This window comes from Gossypium hirsutum, chromosome D09, assembly GCF_007990345.1.
Source record: "Gossypium hirsutum isolate 1008001.06 chromosome D09, Gossypium_hirsutum_v2.1, whole genome shotgun sequence".
Classification (NCBI taxonomy): domain Eukaryota; kingdom Viridiplantae; phylum Streptophyta; class Magnoliopsida; order Malvales; family Malvaceae; genus Gossypium; species Gossypium hirsutum.
In genome coordinates, this window is record NC_053445.1 from 338,756 (window position 1) to 345,842 (window position 7,087).

A 7,087-nucleotide genomic window follows, 5' to 3' on the forward strand; every position below is an offset into this window, starting at 1 on the left:
GTATGCTGCGGACTGTAATGCATAATGGTCACTCTACCACGTGCGCGAGTAGTTCTCGCATGTTTATATCTGATCGTTGGAAATTAAAACGTTTTTGTTTGTTCGCATCTGGGCCATTGATATCCCTCAGTCGTATGAATCGTCTAAGAGGCGGGAAGGGAACTTCTTTTTTAAAAATATATCATTTTGAACCTTAAATCCTCCATTCTTAGTGTTTTCTACAATCAAAACAAAGGTAATTTTCAAAGACTTTGCTTTTTCTTTTAAAACTTTTGTTTCCTTCTTTTATCGATAGCATGGTGAGGATAAAAGGAGTTGGTAACTGTATCGTCCCAGTCCATCGACTGTCTTCGGTTCTAGTGACAGAGATTTTACGCATGCACCACTAAACGGGAGGAGTTAGAATGGGTCCTATCCTTGCGGGGAATAGAACTTCTCAATTTCGCGTATGAGTTCTCCCTTCTAGAGGGGTCACATCGGCTACGTGAGACCATCGAGGATAGCTTTTTGCTTCCATTGCATGCGCTAGAGGCTGAGTTTCATTTATCGCTGCACTTTTTCTTTTGCAGCCTTCTAAATGACTACAACATTGCTCCTAGCTAACTTTTGGGCTTTTCCTGGTGGCTCACAATGGCATATTTCTTCGATTGTAGACAGCGAGGCGAGATACCTATGCTCGTTGTTTTCCAACATTTGTATCAGTTGAAGGGTCGTGGTTTGGAGGATTCGATGGGGTTCTACTACTTCTCTCATTGCAAGAAAGTGCAAACAATTATTCTAAATCACTGTTCTAACCTTCATCTGAAATCAAGGAAAGTACGTCTGACGCAATATGCTTGGCGTGAACTTTGGATTTCCCATTAAATGGTCTTCACCCAGTAAGGATATGTGCACGTTTCAACGAAGCCTTGCTATGGATGAAGTTGTTGCCTAGTTTCAGAGGCTTCGCACTAGTCGTCCACTGACTCTATAGACTCTCATCACAGCAAGAGATGTCTTCAGATATTGTTTGGAGGGTTTTAGCCCTAATAGATAGAGGCTTGGTGACAATCAAGAGGTTGCTCAGTCAATTGGTGTGTTGCCTGATAGGGCTACTTGGCCTCATGACTCTTTCGATCAGTTGGGTCAGATACTGCTGGGTCGTATGGCGGAGCCCTTTAACTTATTCTATCACTTCTACCAGATGAAGCTTCGCCTGTTTTCCCTTATTGAGTTGGTACAATGGGGTTGTTGGGTTAGATATTAATTTATTAACTGCTCCTACTGATTACAGGATTATTGCTGGTGGAAGAATCTATCAGGGCTCTAAGGATACTTCAAGTGGGACTGATAGTCTTTCTCGCGAACTCAATGAGGCAATGGACATCGATTCCTTGGTTGGCGGTGCTTGCAAGAAGCGTAAAACCACTGCAGGGGCTGTGCGTATTAACTCTGCAAGTAAAGATGAGAGGAATAGTGCACAGTAGGAGCGTCGTAGTAAAAAAGGAGCAAATCCTGTTGGGGTTGTTGTTGGAGCTTCGAGTCCTTCCAATTTTCTACCCGCGAACTTACCATATTTTACTCTTACTACTAGTTTGTCGGTCACTGTTGCTGATGATACCTATCCACTTTTTGCTCGTATTTCTCCTTCTGTGTCCGTAGCCAGAGTACCCCTATAACCCTAACGTCGTAGCCCTCGGATGGCAGGCCTCAGTGCCAGAAGCTATTAGGCCAAGCAACGTGCAACTACCCCCAATATCAAGCTTGTGCTCCTCTCTGCGATTTTGTTTTCTGAGGCCAATGTGGTTGGGCTAAGGTATAAGGAGGCTCGTTAGAGGGAGCTCACGGATATTAAGGCAGAGTTGGCGAGAGTTCGCGAGTAGCATTGTAAGATAGAGGAAAATGAGATCATCATTAAACAAAATAAAGATCTCATGGAGTGTTTGGCCATAGTGGAGACTAAAGAGAAAGGGTTAGAGCATGAGGTGGCCACTGAAAGAGAAAGTAAAGAGGCTTTGCAAGCTGAGTTGGACGGGCTTACAGAAGAGCATGCAGCCAAAACAGATAGGATTATCTAGGAGTGTCAAGATCAAGTGGATGACACGATTAGGGAACATCTTCGAGTCTTTGATGATTTTACGAAAAAGACAGCTGAGAATGTCTTAAGTTCTATTTTGAAGCTAAATATGAACATTCTGCTCCACACCCAGGACATTGCTAGTCCTTTTGATGTTCGCAAAGTGGATCTTGATGCTCTCAAGGGGGTGGATATGAGCTCGGTAGGCTTCGATGTGTTATGTCCCTTATGTGTTACGTGAGACTCCTTTGTGTCTACTTGGAAGAGTTCTCCAGATTTTCATATAAAGGAGGATCCTGCTGCGAATGAGGATGCGGGCCCCTCTGTTCTGAACAATGACGTTATTCCTTCTGATGATGTGCATCAAGGCATAGATAGGGATAACATGTCTTGATTTATTGAATACTCTGTACATTTTTGTTTTTTTAATGAGAATATGTACTATTTTGTAGTCATTGCTTTTGTGCCTTTGCAAATTTAATCATTTTTATTGCACAACTATGTCGGTATTTATGAAGAACCTTCGAAAATCACTAGTTGCGATCTTTAACGAAAATTTTGAAAGGTAACACATATACATATACTTCGCAAAACTTTTTGAAAGATAACAAGCTGCGAATGTGAATTCGCGAGCTGTTTTATACTTAAGAAAATTTTTAAAGATAACAAACTCAGAGTTTTGCTCTCGTTAACTGTCTTGGAGGTTAGGGCTCTTTGTTTGCGAACCTTAATATGGCAGCTGGGAGCTTGGCTCTAGCTAGTTGTTTTGGAGGTGGTGGCTCTTCGCCTGCGAACCTTAATATTACAGCTGGGAGCTTTGCTGTAACACCCCTAACCCGTATCTATCGCAAGAATAGGTGTCAAAACCATTTTTTATTTGATTTGAAAATAGGGATCGACTTTGAAAATGAAAATGGGAGTCGCCACTGATCTTTTATTGTGGTGTGATCGGATCACCTTGAAAACGATTTTAGGTCTGCGAATTTAAAAAAACAGGTTCGGGAGTCGGTTACGCACGAAGAAGGGTTAACACCCTCGTGACGCCCAAAATTGGTACTGAATTGATTGTTTAACGTCTTAGTGTTGAAAATTTGAAAAGATTTTAAAAATACGATCCTTTGAAAAGAAAATTTGAATAAAACGAATTAGATAATAAGACATACCCATTTCAAAGAAATAAATTGTCACACTCAGTGAGTTAGGGTGCAACAGTTCAATCTTCGAAATTAGGCTTGTCTTTTTAAAATTAAAAAATTCCTGCATTTTGAGAATGATATTTGGTTATTTAGGTCAATCGAGAAATCAAGATCCAGTAAGTTAGGGTTCATTTCTCGACATTCCTAAACACCGAATATTGCCTTTATTTTAAAATCCTTAACTCGAGATAACAAAATATCATATCCAGTGAGTTAGGATCCGACATTTTGAAATCCCGAAAAAAAGCTTTATTTAGAATTTGTATGGTTTTATTGCAAAATAAATATTTGGCTATCTAAATTCATCGAAAAGAATTGAAGCCCAATAAGTTAGGGCACAATTCTCTTGAGAATCATGAATACCGAGCATAACAATATCTGGAAAAAGAATCTCAAAACTCGAACCATATTAATTGCAATCTTTTGAGCGAATAAAGTGCAATGGAATAATAATGTACAATACGAAGCGATAATTTGTAAACCAAAATGCATTCTAATTGTCGAAACCACCTTTTTGAAGTTTTTCGAAAAATGGGTATCGATTTTAAAATGGAAATGGGAGTCACCACCGACCTTTTAAGGAGGTGTGATTGGGTCACCTTGAAAATAATTTTAGGTCTGCGAATTTTGAGAAAACAGGTTCGGAGGTCGGTTATGCACGAGGAAGGGTTAGCACCCTCGTGACGCCCAAAATTGGTACCGAATCGATTGCTTAATGTCTTAATGTCGAAATTTCGAAAAGATTTTAGAATACGATCCTTTGAAAAGAAAATTTAAGTAAAATGAATTGGATGGTAAGAGTCACTTATTTCGAAGAAATAAATTGTCACATTCAGTAAGGTAGAGTGCGATTTCACAAAATTCCTAAACATCGAACATTGCCTTTTATTTTTAAAATCCTTGTCTCGAGAAAATAACATGTCGTATCTAATGCGTTAGGACACAACGTGCCGAATTCCCGAGAATGGGTTTTTATTTGAAATTTGTATGTTTTTTAAAAAATCTCGATTATTGAGGTTCGACAAAGAAAATCGGAACCCTATACGTTAGGGCTCGATTCTGATGCGGAAACCCAGATCTAGACACAAGAGAAACACAAATTAGAAATAAAACGAGAGTAAATAAAATTAGTTAAATAACAACAATAACAATAATAATAATAATAATAATAATAATAATAATAATAATAATAAATGATAGATTTGCCTATGGAACCCTTGGTTACCTTGTAACCAAAAACGCCAATGATTGAGTGGCTCCCTATGAAACCCCTAGAAGAAGAACCTCTAGAAACACCGAGGAACGGGAAAGAAATTTGAATATTTGTAACTCCGAAATACCCTCGAAAGTAACAAACTCCAAACTAAATAGCAAGAGAAGAATCACTCTACTCTCAAAAATTTGCCTCACACAAATTTGGAAGAAAACAAATACTCTCGTTTTATGCCACCCCCCTCAATGTGTAGAAAGCAAACCTATTTATAGGAAAAATACAAGAGTAATTGAACCCTAATAAAACTCTTTAAAATTATCTAAGAAAATAAATAAATAATAACCTAACCAATAAAATTACTTAAAACTCATAAATGATGTGTCCCAACCAATGAGAATTAAGTAAATAATAATAAGATACATAAAAGATTAATCCACCAATTTATGGGCTTTCACTATTCCAAGATTGGTCCAGTGAATTGCATTCCTGTGTTTGTCAACGTCACGAACATGATGAATTAAATTTGCAGCAACAAAGTCTTAGGCAAAAGCATTCATCTTTGATTTTAATTGTCGTGCCTTGCTTCGAGTGATTGGACCACTAGGAAAAACAACCCCTTGAGTGTCACCTCCTTGGCTCGAATCATTCTCCCCCTCTTCAAGAAGATTCGTCCTCGAATCTGAACCTACATCAAATTCAAAAGGAGAAAGATCAGAAACATTGAAAGTAGCACTAACACCATACTCACCAGGAAGATCAATGCGATAAGCATTGTCATTTATTTTCTCGAGTACTTGGAATGGTCCATGTCCTTGTGCATCAAGTTTATTCTTTCTCTTAGAAGGAAATCATTCCTTCCTCATATGCACCCATACCCAATCTCCAGGTTCAAACAAGACTTGCTTTCGCCCTTTATTAGTTCGATGTGCATTGGGCTCATTCTTTTTCTCAATGGCTTTACGAGCCTTCTCATGGATCTCTTTCACTAAATCAGCTTTCCTTTCACCATCTAAATTAGCAATATCATTCAAAGGTAAAGGAAGCAAATCTAAAACAGTAAGTGGATTAAATCCATATACAATCTCAAAAGGAGTAAAACCTGTGGAAGAATGAACAGAACGATTATAAGAAAACTCAACATAGGGTATCCATTCTTCCCAAGATTTAACATTCTTACCTATTATGGCTCTAAGCAAAGATCCAAAAACTCGATTTACCACCTCGGTTTGACCATTAGTTTGAGGGTGGCATGTAGTAGAGTAAAGTAGTTTAGTACCTAACTTACCCCATAACACCTTCTAAAAGTGACTAAGAAATTTTGCATCTCTATCGGAAACGATAGTCCTTGGGATTCCATGTAATCTCACAACTTCACGGAAAAATAGATCGGTAACATGGGTTGCATCATTAGTCTTATGGCATGGAATGAAATGAGACATTTTAGAAAATCGATCCACAACCACAAAGATGCTATCTCGTCCACACTTTGTCCTTAGTAAACCTATTACAAAATCCATTGAAATGTCAGTCCAAGGTGAACTAGGAACGGGAAGAGGAGTATATAGACCATGAGGCATCACAGTGGATTTAGCTTGTTTACAAGTAATGCAAGTAGAGCAAATTTTCTCAACAAGTTTTCGCATGTTAGGCCAATAAAAATGCTCATGTAAAACATCATAAGCCTTAGTGACTCCAAAATGACCCATAAGACCACCACTATGAGCCTCTCGAACCAACAATTCTCTCATTGAACACTTTGGTAAGCATATTCTATTATTTCGAAAAAGATAGCCATCATGCTTATAAAATTTTTGAAATGCACCATGTTCACATGCATCATAAATGCTTGCAAAATCAGAATCAGTGGCATATAAATCTTTGAGATACTCAAAACCTAATAACTTAGTATGCAAAGTACTAAGTAAAGTGTACCTCCTCGATAGAGCATCAGCCACAATATTATCTTTGCCTTTCTTATACCTTATAACATAAGGAAAAGATTCAATGAATTCAACCCACCTCGCATGTCGCTTGTTCAACTTACGTTGTCCCTTTAAGTGCTTAAGTGATTCATGGTCAGTGTGAATCACAACCTCCTTTGGTAAAAGGTAATGTTGCCAAAATTCTAATGCCCTTACCAAGACATACAACTCTTTATCATAGGTCGAATAGTTCAAATGTGCTCCACCAAGTTTCTCACTAAAGTATGCTAGTGGTTTACTATCTTGCATGAGGACGGCACCTATACCTACACCAGAAGCATCACATTCAATCTCAAAGGTCTTTTCAAAATTAGGTAAAACAAGAATAGGAGCATTACACAATTTATCTTTAAGTTCATTAAATGCTAATTCTTGCTTATCTGTCCAATGAAAAGATACATTTTTTTAATAAGTGCAGTCAAAGGTGAAGCAATTGTGGAAAAGTTACGAACAAACTTGCGGTAGAAACCGGCTAACCTAAGGAAAGACCTTACCTCAGAAACAGTTTTAGGGATAGGCCATTCTTTAATTGCCTTTACCTTCTCCTCATCCACATGGATTCCTGTAGAACTTATCACAAAACCCAAAAAAACAAGCTTATCCATACAAAAGGTGCATTTTTCAAGATTAGCAAAGAGTC